We start from the raw sequence: 18,424 nt of genomic DNA on the forward strand, positions 1-18,424 counted from the left end.
GCCTATTCTATACCGGGATCATACGGATAGCTTACTAGTGACTCCTGTCTAAATATAATTACAGATAATTAGTTATGTAGAGCTATTATTACCTATATCAGTGGCGGCGGACAAGTTCAATGCTACTACAATTATCTATAGTATATGCAAATAAAACAGATAATACTGTCACTTCAAGAGGACACACAGACCATGCAGTGGCGTTATTTTTCCATTTTTATTATGGCATTCGATTACATTCGTTCTGAGTAAACATTAAAAAAAAAATTTAACAAATATAAAAATATGATAATATTAATACTGTATGAAAATTTGTAAAGATGGATGGATGAATATTTATTTGTTTTTTTTTTTTACGCAAAAACTACTAAACGGATTTGAATAGAAATTGACTGTTGACTCGTCGTGATAAATTCACCGTGAATTACCCGAGATAGTTCCGAGGCGAACCACGAGAAGGTCGACCTGATAAAGTACATTTCTAGCAATAGGACCATCGGGTCCCCATTACTGTGAATCTGCCTCGCCCCCATAGGTGACGGTTTTTTTTAATGTATGATAATGGAATGATAACCCCGCCTGCGCTCACGATATATCATCCCTCACTGGTGCCCCATAAGCATATTATGCTTATGAGTCACCAGTGAGGGATGATAGTCCATTGTGATAAATATATCTGAAATTCAGCACATTGGTTTCCAGGGAAGACTACGTGGAGGTATATTGCTAGCAATAAGAATAATAGTCCGCGTTACTAACAATCCCTTCCCCTCCCTATAGGCGATGGTTACCTTTATGCATCAGGTGGATCATCAGCTTACCATTCTAAGTTACATGAAAAAAACTAGTTAGCTCATTTCCATGTTGGCGGTAGTGACAGCGCGGTCACGTGTTACCATGTTAGGTGCGCGCGCGCAGACGCGCCCACGCCCTCCCTGACCTGCGACTGTGTAGGCTCTGTTGCGGCAGCGATCACTATATATGTTGCAGTCAAAACTCTTAACCAGTAAAAAATACTATTGACTAGCTAAATCTGTGAAAAGTACTTTTAATTAAGCAGGTTGATCAAAAGTGGTTTTGAGTGAAAATTATTGGTTATTAGTTTACTTTTGACTGCAAATTTGCGGTTAAAAATACTTTTGACTGACGCTCTTATTTATTTATTTATAGGATCACCAACATAAGATACAGCTAAACATTTCAATACAATACACTGGCAGATTAGATCTAACTGTTCTTACATTTATAGGCGACCACAGCATGCCTTGTGTTTGATAAACATTAAAATGTAATTAAATTATTAAATGTCATTAAATAAGTAAAGATATTAACAACATGAATAATAATATAATATAAATAATGAAAATTGTAATTAAATTATTATAAATTATAAATAAATATAATGTAATGGCGAGGTCACATCAATATTTTAATTTAGTCATGAATACAGAGTGACTATTGTCAAAAGTAGTTTTAACTGCAATTAAGCGTCAGTCAAAAGCAATATTAACTCGTTAGATGTGAATAAGAAAGATATTTATTAAATGTGAAATCGTTTATTACGAAAAATTTGGCATTACAATCAATACAAAGAAAACATACTAACCTAACCTAATTTACTTAAATTAGCGAGGAAAAGATTGTTAGTAATGAAGACTGAGAATCCCATTGCTAGCAATATACCCAACCAGGTCGACCTCCTCGCGGTTCCCCCTGTAAACTATCATGGTTAATTCCTGATGAATTCATCATGATGGGCTAACCGGCCTGTTTTCATTGTCATCTATCACCCTTCACTGGTGCACCGCCAGCGTATCCCGTTAGCGCAGGCGGGGTTACCAAGCCATATTCACCCATTAAACAAAATTTACTTAAATGAGGTTAAGTTAGGAATTTTTTTAGTTTTGACTGATACAAGTATTTAAAATCACTTTTGACGGAATCACTTAGTCAAATGTACTTTTAATTTAACCAGCTCCATTGGGCAAAAGTGTTTTTGACTGATTTTGCTAGTCAATAATACTTTTGACTGGTTAAGAGTTTTGACCGCAACATATACAAAGTAAATATGGACAACGTGTGACGGAATGACGAAAACGTCATGCGACATATCATAGCTTAAATATAGTAATGTGGTGGGAAGTGGTAATGAAATAATTAAACCGTTTTGGTGGTATGGCTATTTCCGATAAAAAATGCATTAAACGATACCTTGTTTGTTAAATTTATATATATTTATTCGTGTTTCTAACGTGAATCAGTTACGTTTGCATGGCTGTGTTTCGGTTTGAAGGGTGGACATATGGCAGTAAATTTACAGGGTACAGAGGAATAACACCCGAGTCCTCAGGAATGGCAACGCATGGATGGTATCATGGGCGTAACAGTATACTCTGTGATGTCCATGGCACTGCTCATGTCTATAGGCGACGGTTACCACTTTCCATCAAGTGGGCCGTCAGCTTGTTTGCCATTATTAGTAGTATAAAAAAAATCGTTCAAACCGAAACACAGCCATGCAAACACAACTACTTCACGGTTGAAACACTAATGGGACAGAGGTACCCAAGCAATCGACTTATTATTATTATTAGTGATGTCAGTGCACTAAATATATAAATATAAATGAACACTGTCAACAATTACAATTCCACGATAATAGTCGACATACACCTCTGACTACCCCATAAGGATTTACAGCCGTAAACATATTTACATCATAGTACACGGATAGTTCCTAGCGCTTGCATGCGAAATAAAGATTGTTACATTCTGCGATAAAGGACTGTGTTGTGGGTTCATTGACCTCGTCCTGCATCCTCTTGGCGCGACTGATAGAGGCCACCGCTGTTTCCATTCATATCAATATGCATGGCCTTGGGAAAAATACAAATATATCTATATATATAAAATTCTCGTGTCGCGGTGTTTGTCACCAAACCCCTCCGAAACGGATTTACCGATTTTTTTGAAATTTTGTGTGCATATCGGGTAGGTCTGAGAATCGGCCAACTATTTTTCATATCCCTCAATGATAAGGGCGACCTACCCCTAAATATGTTTTTTTTATTTTTATGACATTTTTTTATTATTTTTTTTATTTTTAGCATTGAAAATACAAATTCAAATTTTCACGCTTTTACAATCAACTCCTATTTTTTAATGGCGATTTTTATATGCCGCAATAGGGTTGCAAGATGGCAATCGAATATAATAATTGTAGTACGATATATTTTCATGTATAGTTCTCGAAATAATGTATATGGTAAAACAACGTCTGCCAATTTCTTTATCAAATATTTTGATAAAATAAATATTTCAAACTAACACCAATTAAAATTTAAATTCTAGTTTACTTGTGATTGCGATGGAAATAAAAAATAATTATAAATATATTTTGTTTTTTTTTTTCTATCAAAGATCACATTTTTATACATTGACAAGTTAGAATGTTTTTTTTTTTTGCGCATCTATAGACAAATGACATAGACAATAGACAGCAGAATCGTAATGTTGCAATCACGATAGTCGTGATAAAAAAAATATATCTGTTGATATTCCAACCGTAAGAGTTATTTTACAGAAAAAATATTACACTCCCGCCAAATCTGCTTCGAGCTTATATAATCAAATCTGTTCATTGTTAAAAAAAAAAAACTTAAACACCTCTCTACTTTTCTATAAGTCTTTTTTTTTATCTTTGATCCCATTTTAATTGGTCGTGTAATACTTTTGACGTAAATAGGTATTAAGTAGATTAAGCAAAGAGGGAGGGGAGGAATTCTTAGTAACGGATATTATCTGTGGTAACGGTAACTAAATTTGTCCCATTGCTAGCAATATACCCTTTCAGATTGACTTCCACGCGGTCCTCCCTGGAAACCTTTGTGATTAATTCCTGGTGAATTTGTCACGATGGACGAACTGGCCTCACTTCGTCCTCACCTATCACGACTTACCAATATCCATCATAATTAAATACCAATATTATATATTTATTTATTTAACTCTTTACTGCATCAGAAACATAAAAATCAACAATGACATATAAAAAATTCAAGTGAAATACAGTAGCATGGAGTACAGATTAAAATATATACATAAAGAATTATAATAATGATGAAATTATATATATATATATATATATATATATATATATATATATATATATATATATATATATATATATATATATATATATATATATATATATATATATATATATATATATAGTTATCGTTTACTAGTTTATTAAATTACAAAACTATAAGACTACGTAATTCAGCTATTCGACCTTAGATGGCGCTGTATAGATTAGGCAGTTGAATGACATTAATTTATATAATATGCCTATCTTACCTTATAATGTTCGTTTATATAATTAAAATCCGTTATTTGCTGTTTTTATAAGAATCTTAGCATATAAGTTATTTTTTAAGAGCTGTGGATTTATGTATTAAATAAATAAATAAATAAATATAAGGTTTTAAACTAATACCGGTGATCGTAAATACTGTAACAAACATAATATTTCATTTCGATGTCTATATATATATATATATATATATATATATATATATATATATATATATATATATATTGTGCTACTGCCCCTCATTACTTCCTATACCACTGTGTTAGGTTGACTGGAAGAAATCTTTTTAGAGATAAGTTCGCCTTTGCTAACATTGTTATAATATATATATACATATATACACTCTATATTTTGCCGTTTCCGACAACTGTTTCGACTTCATCCAGAAGTATTCCTTATACTCGTAATTACAAAATAATTTCAACATATAATAGTAGGCTCGTGCCCTGAAACAACAGATAATATAATACATACTATTCCTAAAACATAGAATGTGAAGGGACATAAATTTAGTCAAATACTAGGTTATAATGATTTATGCAGTTTTTTACATTTATTATAACATAAATAGGCGCTAGGGTCAGGTCAAGTATTGTCAGTAATAGAGTTTAGTAGCCCCATTGCTAGCAATATGTCCTAACAGGGTGACCTCCACGCGGTTCCCCCTGAAAACCATCGTAAATTATTGTTGAATTCATCACGATGGGCTAACTAACCTGCTTTCATCCTCACCTATCATCCCTCACTGGTGCCCCGCCAGTGTATACTGATAGCGTAGTTCGGGTTACCATTCCATGATCACTCATTAAAAAAAATATATCCCACTCTCATGAATAAATCTTTGTACAAAAGCCGATTGCTTGTGTGCCTCTGTCCTATGCGTGTTTCAACCATGAAGCACTTGTGTTTGAAACCATCATATATTTCTTGTCGAATTAATCATGGTGGGCCAACTGACCTGCATTCATTCTCACCTATCATCTTTCACTGGTGCCTCGTCGGTGTATACCGATAGCGCGGGAGGGGTTACCATTCCATGATCACTCATTAAAAAAAATATCCTAGAGGGAGACTTTGTGCAAAAGTCGAAGTCCCATTCGTGTTTCAACCGTGAAGCAGTTGTTATGTCCATGGTACTGCTCATGTCTATAGTCGACGGTTACCACTTTCCATCGGGTGGGCCGTCAGCTTGTTTGCCATTCTAAGTTGTATAAAAAAAAATATGCTATCGTTGATTTCGCTACTCTCATTAATAAACCCCCTTTCAGACATTTCCGTTATCTGATATCGAAATGTCGGAACAATAACAAGCGTACACGATCGCATCCATAAATTAATACCTCCATACCCGACAATTGTGGCTTCGTACATAGTGCTTACACGAAATTTATGCATTTTTAAAGATCGTAAACATGGCAATTTGCAACTGTGTATTAAATGAGATATACCTACGTCGTTCACTGCGTTTACAATCTCTGTACTGCGCTACAATTAAATTCCAATTAAAACAATCTGCTTTATTTTTTTATTTTTTTTTGATGGGTGAAAATGGTATGGTAACCCCGTCTGCGTTAACGGGATACGCTGGCGGAGCACCAGTGAAGGGTGATAGATGAGAATGAAAACAGGCCAGTTAGTCCATCATGATGAATTCATCAGAAATTAACCATGATAGTTTCCAGGGGAACCGCGAGGAGGTCGACCTGGTTGGATATATTGCTAGCAATGGGATTCTCAGTCTCCATTACTAACAATCCCTTACCCCTCTAAAACAATCTACTGTAGTTGGAGTATTTTTTATACTTTATTGTACACATTAGTTATAAAAATATGACAGAGGTAAACAAAAGTACAATGGCGAGCTTAACTCTGATAGAGTTTTCTTCCAGCATGATTACCAGGAGTATGATTTAGTGATGACGTCTTGATTATCATTTTTAAGTAAAGTAAGCGGAATGTTTACCTTTAGGAGTCATTAGTAAAACGCTACTGGTCAACTAAACTTTTTTCGGTAGCCTTATTTCTTCTATGAATAAGTAAACTTTTTTAATGGGTGAAAATGGTAACCCTACCTGTACTATCGGTATATACTGGCGGAGGACCAGTACAGGATGATAAGTGACGATGAAAACAGGTCAGTTTTATCATCGCACTGCTCATCATCGACAAAGAATTCATGCTCACACGCTTGAACTTAAATGGTCACGTACAGTGCAGTTTCAAAGGAATTTTCACCAACGAACGCTCAGGCTTTGTACAAAAGTCGATTGCTTGGGTACGTCTGTCTCATTCGTGTTTCTACCGTGAAGCGGTTGTGTTTGCATAGATGTGTTTCGGTTTGAAGGGTGGGATATAGCGTGAATTTACAGGGTACAGAGGAATAACACCTGAGCCCTTAAGAATGGCAACGCATGGGGGGTATCATGGGCGAAACAGTATACTCTGTTATGTCTATGGTACTGCTCATGTTTATTGCAAGGATCCACTGGATACAGTGGCCGTTTACCATCAGGTGAGCTGTATGCTTGTTGGCCACCTTTGTAGTATAAAAAAAGAGGTCTGTTTACCCACCGTGACAAATTTTACAAAACAATGGTTTCCAGATGGAACCTTGTAAGTGTCGACCTAACAGAATATATTGACAGAAATGGGCCTGTAAAACCCCATTACTAATAATCCATTTCTGCCACAGATGGGTTACTTTAACTAGGAATTAATCAAGCGCCATTATTTGACCTTCAATCAACATTTCAACTAATTACTATCGAAATGCCCAGACGTCGCACGGTTTTTTTTTTTTTTTTTTATTAAATATTTCATTTAATAGTTAACGCTAGTTTGGGAGTCAGGACAACATGTACTTTTAATGTATATAGTTTAAAAAGATTTGTGGAGGCGTGTAGACGTGTGGGCTTGATGATATTTATATATATAAATTCATAAGGAGTGAAAGAAAGAAAGATTTAGTACGAGATTGTATAATTAATAATATTTACAGTAAATAAATTCAGATATAATAAGTCGCGATACAAAATATAGTTCCGTAAAAATTGCTAAGACAAGGAGATTGTCAAGAACGTCACTATTTCTTTTTCTGTGACTATGTAGGTTTGAAAGAGGTTGGTAGCTTACAGATTATTATTTGTTTTTTATTCTTTTTTCTCAGCATTAGCTTATACTTGTTATTATAAAAAGCAACTCAAACTTGCTTGTAATACCAAATACATATATACCAGCTGGTATCCAGTGAAGTCCATGCGCGCCCGGGCATCAATAACGCACTATCTACTTTAAACCTATTAGAAGCTGATAAGCTGGACAAAAGGGCGCTTCTAGCCCTATTGAGCGCTTATCTGCCGATTAACAATAAATCGCGGTGCGTTGCGCCGGCGCACTCGTGACACCATGAACTTGTAAATTTATGGACAGTCCCGATTTGTCATTTATATCGAAATAATTGTTCATTTATTCATTTATTCATTTATTTATTGCCATTACATGTTGTAACAAAATTAATTTGTAAAGTTGTTTGTAAAGTTGTAATGGTTTTGTGTGTAGTTTTCTTTGAAAAGTTATCCCATGGGAACATGTTGCCGGATTATTTTTAAGTGTCATTCCAGGGCATTGTTTATTCGTAATATAAATATGATTCGCTACTCAGCATGATTGGGCAATAAGAGAGAGAGAGAGAAAGAAAGATAAATTGGAAATATCAAATATGATGAGTTGCCAATCCTTCTAATTTTAGTATTGCCTTTTTTTATTGTAAGGAGGTAAACGAGCAGACGGTCGACGTAATGGAATACGGCTACCATCGCTCATGAACACTTGCAATACGACAGAAGTTGCTTGTGTGTTGTTTATTTTCTTGTAAATTAATTTCTGCTTTATTATTAAAATAAAAAAACAGATATAGATAATTTGCTTATAACATTGTCATAAATGTCGACATTGACACTTATGGTCGTGCCAAGCGTGGCAACTACTGGAAAACACTCCCCTTATGAGGAAAGCCTATGTTCAGCAGTGGACAGTTAACGGCTGAATTATACACTACAATAATGTCTTTTAATATAAAAAAAGTTGCTGTTTAATAAGATATTTAATAAACTATATATTATATAAGGAATAATAACAACAAATATTGTATAAAGCAACACTGAAACTAGTAATATCTCGGGAATGATGTCATTCCAATAATCAATATTCTATGCTAAACAATTTACGGAAAGTTCGACTTAAAACACATTATTTATTTTAATTTATTGTACACAAATTTAAAAGGCAGATAACCCAAATTCCAGGCTCAGCGTGACATAAATGGTCGAATAATTTAAAAATAGTACAAAGGCCACCACTTAAGGCCAAAGATAACCTGTTACTTCGATACGGGGATGCTTCATAAATAACAAAAAGTTTAGTAAAAAATCCACTTAAAACGCAACTCGCCGCATGACCAGACGTTTTTCGAATAAGTCATATAAATTATTGAAAGAAAAGAAAAAGAAAAAAACAAAATATGTTTATTTTGATAATAATACATGTATGAAAATACATACATGCACAATTTTGACAATCAAATTTAGCGTACCATAATAGATCTTCGCTTAGAATAAAGCCACATCGACGGCGGTACTGATGAACGTTTACAACTCGAATAATAATTAAAAAGGCGTACATAACATTTTTTTTAAATAAGATATTGTTAATTTAAAAAACTTTATTAAAAAGATACATAATTTTAATAACATTTCGTGGAGTATTTTAAATTTATTATTAGTATATATTTTATGTTAATTTGTTTTCTTTATGCCTATAATTACCTATATGTTCTAGTATTAGGTGCATATTTAACATGTCTGCGATTATATATTATATATAGGTAATAATTTTATTATTATTATTTATTTTAATTTGACTATTATACATATATATATTTAATACTTATAATTATTTTCCTAAATATTTTATTCTGTTAATTTTCTTAATTATACAATATCTACTTGTACAACAATTAGTCCGTTATCCTAAGGTTGTCTTGAAAAGATTGCTCTCAGCAATAAGACTGCCTCACTGTACTTATACAACTGTATCGTTATATTTATAAATTGTCTTGCTTGCTCCCTATATTGTATAATGCAAATAAAGTATACTCATTCATTCATTCATTCATTCATTCATTCATTCATTCATTCATTCATTCATTCATTCATTCATTCATTCATTCATTTATTCATTCATTCATTCATTCATTCATTCTGCAAAAATATTAAATTATGCACACCCTAATCGATTATTATGCTTGCCACTATTCTTATTACTTTTTGGTTTTCTACAATTTAAAAAAAAAATTAACCTCTCATACGTGCAGTTCCCGAGGACTTAACCACAGACTCTCGAACAATGGAGTTCGTAAGCAACAAAAGATTCAAGCCATATCAGGATAATGGGGTTAGATACAGATCTACACCATTATAGAGTGGACGACGTAATGGACTCATGGGGCGCCTTGTAAATCATTATTTGTAGGGTAGCCATGACCTACGTGCCTATTTTTTTTTAATAGATTATAATGGAATGGTAACCCCACCCGCGCTATCGGTATACACTAGCGGGGCACCAGTGAAGGATGATAGGTGAGGATGAAATAGGTCAGTGAGCCCATCGTGACGAATTCAACAAGAATTGTTCACGATGGTTTCCAGGGGGAACCACGTTAAGGTCGACGTAATAAGGCATATTGCTAGCAATGGGGCTGTCAAACTCAATTGCTAACAATCCCTTTCCTCTCCCCTACGTGCCTATTAAACAAGGTGACATCAAAATTATTTGGATCCTTTTAATAAAAGATAATGAAGTGAAAACAAACTATTTTATAAGGAAATATTTGTCGAAAAATTACAAAAAATTATTAATTTACTATACCAACTTAACAGCTGGACATATATATATATATATATATATATATATATATATATATATATATATATATATATATATATATATATATATATATATATATATATATATCTTACAAGTATTCTTTTGATAGTAGTTTAAATATTATTATGTTCTACGATATTAACTTAAAATGGTAAACAAGAATGTATTTTTTTTAACGTTACTAATTGTTTTAATGATTTATTAAATTATCATTTTTAAATTTTAAATTTTGCATGCCTAATTAAAGAAATACTTATACCTATTGTTAACATATATATAACGATCACGATTAATTCCTGATGAATTCATCAAAATGGTAAACAGGGCCTGTTTTCATTCTCATCTATAATTGTTTTAATGATTTATTAAATTATCATTTTTAAGGTTAAAATGGAATGGTACATTATCAATAAAAAAGAAATATACGTATTCAAAAGAGATTGTTAACATATATGTAAATAATAAAGGATTAAAAACTGATGAATTTACATTGACAAGCTGAAGCATTTTCATTCTATCATCTCATTAGAAAAACGCAGAGATTTTATTGACATTTCGGGGTTTTAAAATTATCACCATATAAAAAAAATGCTTCAATTGTTTAACATTTCGTGGGCCCAGTGAGAATGCCAGGTGAGAACAGATAACACCTTTATGTCCTCCGTTAAGAAGAACAGTGTTAGGTATTCAGCATGATGTACCCAGATTGTGTAGGATTCTGAATGCTCACAGTGATCAAATTGACATCAATTTTGGACCCACCAACAGCAGATATAGCTTATTGCGGAAAATCTTAGACATAAGTTCATAATTACTTATTATTCGGATAATCTTACTGTTATTGTAAATGATTTATTAAATATTATAATAGTGCATACGTGTTCACTTATATAAGATTTTTACATTAGGCAAAATTATTTTTTGTGTTCATTAACCATCTGTAAAATGTAAAAGTTGTATGTGCGTTATTAAATAAATAAAATAAAAAAAAAAATAAAATCCAAAAAAACCGCCTGCTTGACGGAACAACATCCGGGGCACCAGTATTTTGAGGGATGACAACACAACCTTCAAGAGGTCAATTAGTCACATCGTGATGAATACATCTGGTATTCAGCATGATGATTTCCAGGGGGGACCGTGTGGAGGTCGACCCGACAGGGTATTTTGCCAGTAATGGGACTGGTAGTCCGCATTGCTTTAAATCCTATTTCCTATAATTGCTATAAATATAAATTGAAAAAACATTTTTGCTTTAATTACAAATCTGAGATTATTTTTTAAAGACTTAACACTTTTTACTTTAACGGCCACATTATTTTCACTGCAATCACATTAGCGGCTTTTATGTATTTAAAAATGCGATGCCATTAACACAGTTTGCTTTTAATAAATATCCAATTAAACGTTTTGTTAATTGCGACCGCACGTGTCGCGGCCATTAAAAAATACTTTGCGGGGCCGCTTAGCGAATTAACCGCCGAGCGCCATCTTGTTTATTAGGAAAACACGAGGTCCTGGCCAATGTTGCCAACGTAACCTTTTTAGGGTAAGATGTTTCATTTAGTTATTAGTACAAAATCTTGTTTTAAATTAAAATCCTCTTGATAAAAGGTAAAACGTTTTTATTTTCGTACAAGACGCCAAATGCTCTATTATTTGAAAAAATTGTTGATGTTTTTATTATTAAAGATACATATTTAATATATGTATCTTTAATAATAGACAAATTTCTAGTCACGCTTTACAAGAGGGAGACTTTGTACAAAAGTCATTTGCTTGGATACCTCTGTCCCATTCGTGTTTCAACCGTGAAGCAGTTGTGTTTGCATGGCTGTGTTTCGGTTTGGAGGGTGGGATATGGCGTGAATTTACAGGGTACAGAGGAATAACACCTGAGTCCTCAGGAATGGCAACGCATGGGGGGTATCATGGGCGAAACAGTATACTTTGTTAAGTCCATGGTACTGCTCATGTCTATAGGCGACGGTTACCACTTTCCATCAGGTGGGCCGTCAGCTTGTTTGCCATTCTAAGTTGTATAAAAAAAAATACTTTTGATGCACATATGCATTAGCATCTTTGTGTAGTTTGTAGTGTACACTACATGTAGTTAAACTCTCAATATTAATAGTACATATTAATACGTACAACTGTACTCACGCGCCGACTCGTAAATTGCCGTCGTATTTTAATTACACGAGATACCGACGAGCCTGCGCCCGCGCTGATCGCTGTAAAGGGCTCGCACTGAGATTAGCTAGTAGAGCGGACATTTTTATTAAGACGTAGTGCTGGGTAATACAGCAATATCCATATATTGTAGAGACAATAACTATATATTGATCATTAACGTATATATTAAATATTGATGATGATTATCCAATATCCAATATATTAGGCACAAATAAAAACTTCTTTCCTTTTTTTTGGTAATTAGTATATTTGAAAAATAATTCTTGTAAGAAGCAATTTACAGTGGTACCCTGCACTTTGGTTATGTTTTGTTAAGAGAGGGACTAGCTGAAAACCAGCGCTGTGCAGCTGTTCACATTGCGCTGGGACACTCACAGCATCAGTTGAGCCGGTTCCTTTTGCCGAGTATGGAACACTTTTTGTATATGTTATTTATATTTTATATTGTAATTGTATGACAATAAATGTTTCTATTCTATTCTATTCTTATATATAAAAAAGAAATGTATGTATGAAAAATGAATGAAAACCGATAAAAATTAATATATGTAGACTAGCTGACTCGGCAAACGTTGTTTTGCCATATACATTTGCCATTTTCATTAAATTCTGTAGAAATAGATTATACATGTCTCCTCTATTTATACAACGGTGTGGTAGTTCGTGAATTTTTATAGACGTGATTAATGCTTGGCCAGATCAAATTAACGCAGTCTCGGCTTTCGTTTAAAACAGATTTGTTGAAAGCGATCAGATAAACCGCGCCGGCCTTACGAGATCGCGGAACCTTTGACATGTTTCGTTGAAAAACAAAAACGACCGTTTTTGTTTTCATTTACTTCTTATCGTCAGTTGATTTTCTGTTAATTGATTTTTTAAATTTTTTTTAACAACTTAGAATGGCAAACAAGCTGACGGCCCACCTGATGGAAAGTGGTAACCGTCGCCTGTAGACATGAGCAGGACCATGGACATAACAGAGTGTACTGTTTCGCCCATGATACCCCCCATGCGTTTCCATTCCTGAGGACTCAGGTGTTATTCCTCTGTACCCTGTAAATTCACGCCATATCCCACCCTTCAAACCGAAACACAGCCATGCAAACACAACTGCTTCACGGTATAAACATGAATGGGACAGAGGTACCCAAGCAAACGACTTTTGTACAAAATCTCCTTCGTTTTGAAGTCGATTGAAAAAAGACTACCTTTAGAGAAAATAAAATTTACATCAGATTTTAAGTTAGACCTTCAGGAATATAACTATGAAAAATGCTTTCAATTTCATGCAGTGGTTTCAGCGTGATACCCGAACAAACATACAGACAGACAAAGAGACAAAATTTTTAAATAATATTATTTTAACTTTACTTTTTTTATTAATAAACCGCGTGAAGGATGAACTGTGAGTATGAAAGCAGCTCAGTTGACCCATCGTGATAAATACGTAAAGAATAGGTCTCGCTGGATTTTAGGGGGACTAGCGTGGAAGTCGACCTGATAGACTATATTGCTAGTAATGAAACGACTAGTCCTATTACTAACAATCCCTTCTCCCCCCTAGTTATTATCAATTTGCCGGCATAGTCGCATTCATAAAGCACATGCTCGACTTTTATAACCATACTTTCATAGGGGGGAAAGGGTTTTTGACTAATGAGTTCGATCCCCATTGCTGGCAAGATACCCTTTCAGGTCAACCTCCTCGCGGTTCCCTCTGGAAACCATCGTGGTTGATTCTTATTTAATTCATCACGATGGGCTAACTAACCTGCTTCCATCAACCATCATGTTTATTGCTTTATGAAATTTTCACAAAGAAATTTTCCAACTGACCTGCTTTCATCTTCATCCTCATCACCTATCACTGGTGCCCCGCCAGCGTATACCGATAGCATAGGCGGGCTTACCATTCCAATATCACCCATTAGGGGGAAAGGGATTGTTAGTAATGGAGACTGAGAATCCCATTGCTAGCAATATACCCAACCAGGTCGACCTCCTCGCCGTTCCTCCTGGAAACTATCATGATTAATTCCAGATGGATTCATCATGATGGGCCAGTTAGGCCTGTTTTCATCCTCATCGATCACCATTCACTGGTGCCCCGCCAGCGTATCCCGTTAGCGCAGGCGGGGTTACCATTCCATTTTTATTCAATAAAAAAAATATCACCCATTAAAAAATGTCTATTTTTATGACCATACTTTCATTACCTCATCCCTTTTGCTGCACAAGTCAACCGACGTTTTGTTTGTGGATTACAATTTTAATCCTATCTTTGATAAATTGATAAGATACATTAATCGTTATCAGTTAGAAAGAAACAGTAGTATCACAGTTGTAGTTAGTATACGACAAACGGAGATATTTCGGAGCGTTTCGCCTCTCCACGCTTATCTTCTATAGGCTTATCGTAAAAGCAAACATTATGGGTGTGATAATCTCTCTTTATACTAAGTAGTCACTTACCATCAGGTGAGCCGCATGCTCGTTTGCCCCCTGCGTTGTAAAAAAAAATATTTCCTTTTAAATCTACTTCAGGATTCGGAAAGTTGTTATCTGTTGAGAAGAGTCCGCAAGAAACTCAACAGTTACTCTTTTAAATGTCTGTTAACATTTTGACATTAGGTTCAGTATTTTTTTTTATTTTATAATAACAAAGATATTGGTAGCTACCTTCCAAAATATATTAAGTACAATAAGGTAATTCATTCATTTTCATTTAAGAGTTTCCTCTTGTCGGTGCAACTAATTCATGCATCTTCTTCCAGCCAGCTCTATCCCAGGCCATATCCTTTATCTCCCTATACGACATGACGCCTAGTGTTTCCTTTATCTGTCCCATGTAGTTAATCCTCGGTCTTCCTCTTCCTCTTTCGCCCTGTATCTTTCCTTCTATTATGCTCTTAAAAATAAGGTAATTATGTGTCATAAAAACAGGTTTCGTATTAAGGTATAGAAATTTAGAAGACTGTAGATATATAATCTAGGCTTCGCCTAAGTAGATATAATTTTCGAAAATAATATACATATAGCCTATGTTTCTCGCTTATAATATAGCTTTCTATAAATGAAAGAATTTTTAAAATCGATTGAGTAATTTATAAGTTTGGTCTATTACAAACAAACAGTCATTTTAATTTAAATTATTATTCATTTTTATATATCTTTGTATAGTTACCCATTGATTTGACTCTACAAATCAGTTGCATACTCAAGTTCTCATATACATATACACACACACGCACGCACGCACGCACGCACGCACGCACGCACGCACGCACGCACGCACGCCCGCGCCTTATCAATTTTTCTTAAATATCTCCCATGTAAACATCGCCTACTTACAATTATTTTATTACAAATTGCTCGATTGCTTGGCTACCTCTGTCCCATTCGTGTTTCAACCATGAAGCAGTTGTGTTTGCATTGCTGTGTTTCGGTTTGAAGGGTGGGATATGGAGTGAATTTACAAGGTACAGAGGAATAACATGAATGGAACGCAACGCCTCGGGAATGGCAACGCATGGGGGGTATCATGGGCGAAACAGTATACTCTGTTATGTCCATAATACTGCTCATGTGTATAGGCGACGGTTACCACTTTCGATCAGGTGGGCCGTCAGCTTGTTTGCCATTCTAAGTTGTATAAAAAAAAAAGGTATTGGTAATATTTTCCAAATGCCCGATGGACATCTTGTGTGCTGTTTCAGTAGCGTAAAAATAGATAAATAATGTTAATTATGATAAACATCCGCCTTCAGACGGCTTTATGTATTGAATATCAAGTTAATTATTGTACATAATTATATACTATTACGGATATAACATAATCTGTATCTATATAACTATAATTAGTAATATTATCATGTACTCGTTATTTAATTTATAATAAATTCAAACTCACATTATCTACCGTGAAGCAGTTGTGTTTGCATGGCTGTGTTTCAGTTTGAAGGGTGGGATATGGCGTGAGTTTACTGGGTACAGAGGAATAACACCAGAGTCCTCAGGAATGGCAACGCATGGGGGGTATCATGGGCGAAACAGTATACTCTGTTATGTCCATGGTACTGCTCATGTGTATAGGCAACAGTTATTACTTTCAATCAGGTGGGCCATCAGCTTGTTTGCCATTCTAAGTTACATAAAAAAAAATTGTTTCTGGTGCAATAAATGAGTTGAATAAATGACAATAAATTTACTATTGTATTCTTATGGGGGGAAACATAAAAAGAGTATCTATCTATCTATTAATAAAAATCAAGTTACGCACTCTATAATGCAGGATATATTTATTTCTTTATCTCTGCGATGTTTGTATGTACGTCATTAGTTTCAACACTTCATACAAACAATGCAATTCATTATTTACATGATTGCTTTATAACCACATATTGATTATCACTGATATAATGATAATCAATAAGAATTTATGCAAATATTTTTACTTATTTAATTTAATTTATATTTTAATTAAAAATTATTATGTCTAAAAATTATTGTGTATACACATATAACACACATAACACAAAGTCCATACATATGTTGCAACATATGTGTGGACTGTATAACGTTCGGAGATTGATAGCTAATATGGAAGGTCGGAGGGGAAGGGATTGTTAGCAATGTAGTTTGATAGCCCCATTGCTAGCAGAATGACCTGTTAGGTCGACCTGTTCGTGGTTTCCTTTGGAAACCATCGTGAACAATCTTGTTGAATTCGACACGATGGGCTAACTGACCTGCTTCATCCTCACCGATAGCACGGGTAGGATTACCATTCCATTAAAAAAGAAATGCTTCCATGCATTCCATAAAAAAAACAAAGGTTGAAATAACTTTATTATGATATAAATTAATTGATAATTAAATAAATAAAAAAATTATCGCAAAAAAAAATAGTACAATAAATATTATAGTCCCAAAGAAGATAAAATGCTGATACATGTGATAAAAAATGTTTTTTTAATTATCAGGACATCTTAATAGCAATACGCTGTAATCTAAACTTAATGGATTTAAAAATAGAATTCATTGTGCTTTAAAATTGTAGCTTAACGATGACGATGCATTATTAGTATTCTATCATATTACCGTATTAATTGAGCGCTTGATAAATGATCGTATTTTAATTCTAATATTAAATTAGGTAACACCGCCTGAAACTGTATAAAGCTCAAGTGAGGCCACACATGGAATACTGTTCTCACCTATGGGCAGGAGCGCCACAGTACCAACTCCTTCCGTTAGACCGCATTCAAAGTCGGGCAGCTCGAATCGTTGACGATCGGCGTCTTACTGTCCGGCTTGACCCACTGAAACTGCGTAGAGATGTTGCATCTCTGTGCATCTTCTACCGAATTTATTATGGCGAGTGCTCTGAGGAATTGTTCAGATTGATACCTGCTGTTGATTTTCACTATCGTATAACCCGCCATAAACTAAAATTTCATCCCAACTATCTGGACGAGTGGCGGTCCTCCACCGTGCGTTTTTCAAGGCACTTTCTCCCACGCACAACCACTCTTTGGAATCAACTTCCAGCAGCAGTATTTCTAAACCGATACGACAACATGACCTTCAAGAAAAGAGCATATTCCTTTTTAAAAGGCCGGCAGCACACCTGCAATGTCGTAGGTGTTGTGGGTGCCCATGGGCGGCGGTAGTCACTTACCATCAGGTGAGCCGCATGCTCGTTTGCCCCCTGTGTTGTAAAAAAATAAAATAAAAATACAACGAAAAGTGGCATAAATTTTTATATATATAGATATGAGATTCTCTATGGTAAAATTTTTTGTTATTAATTTGTTTTTCGTACCTATAACATATAAGTTGTGTAACTAGAAAAAAAAAAAATTAAATATGCATGTCTGTACAAAGAATTTTATTTATTACACTATTTTG

The 18,424-nt window shown here is 34.4% G+C and overlaps 1 protein-coding gene across 1 annotated transcript in view; it reads left to right on the forward strand.

Moving 5' to 3' along the window:
- LOC116412780 (laminin subunit alpha-1) overlaps nucleotides 1–18,424 on the forward strand; it is a 226,833-nt gene that overhangs the window by 73,561 nt on the left and 134,848 nt on the right. The gene's annotated exons all lie outside the window — the stretch shown is intronic.

The sequence above is a fragment of the Galleria mellonella genome, unplaced genomic scaffold (assembly GCF_026898425.1).
Source record: "Galleria mellonella isolate WM207_F2 unplaced genomic scaffold, CSIRO_AGI_GalMel_v1 utg654, whole genome shotgun sequence".
Classification (NCBI taxonomy): Eukaryota; Metazoa; Arthropoda; class Insecta; order Lepidoptera; family Pyralidae; genus Galleria; species Galleria mellonella.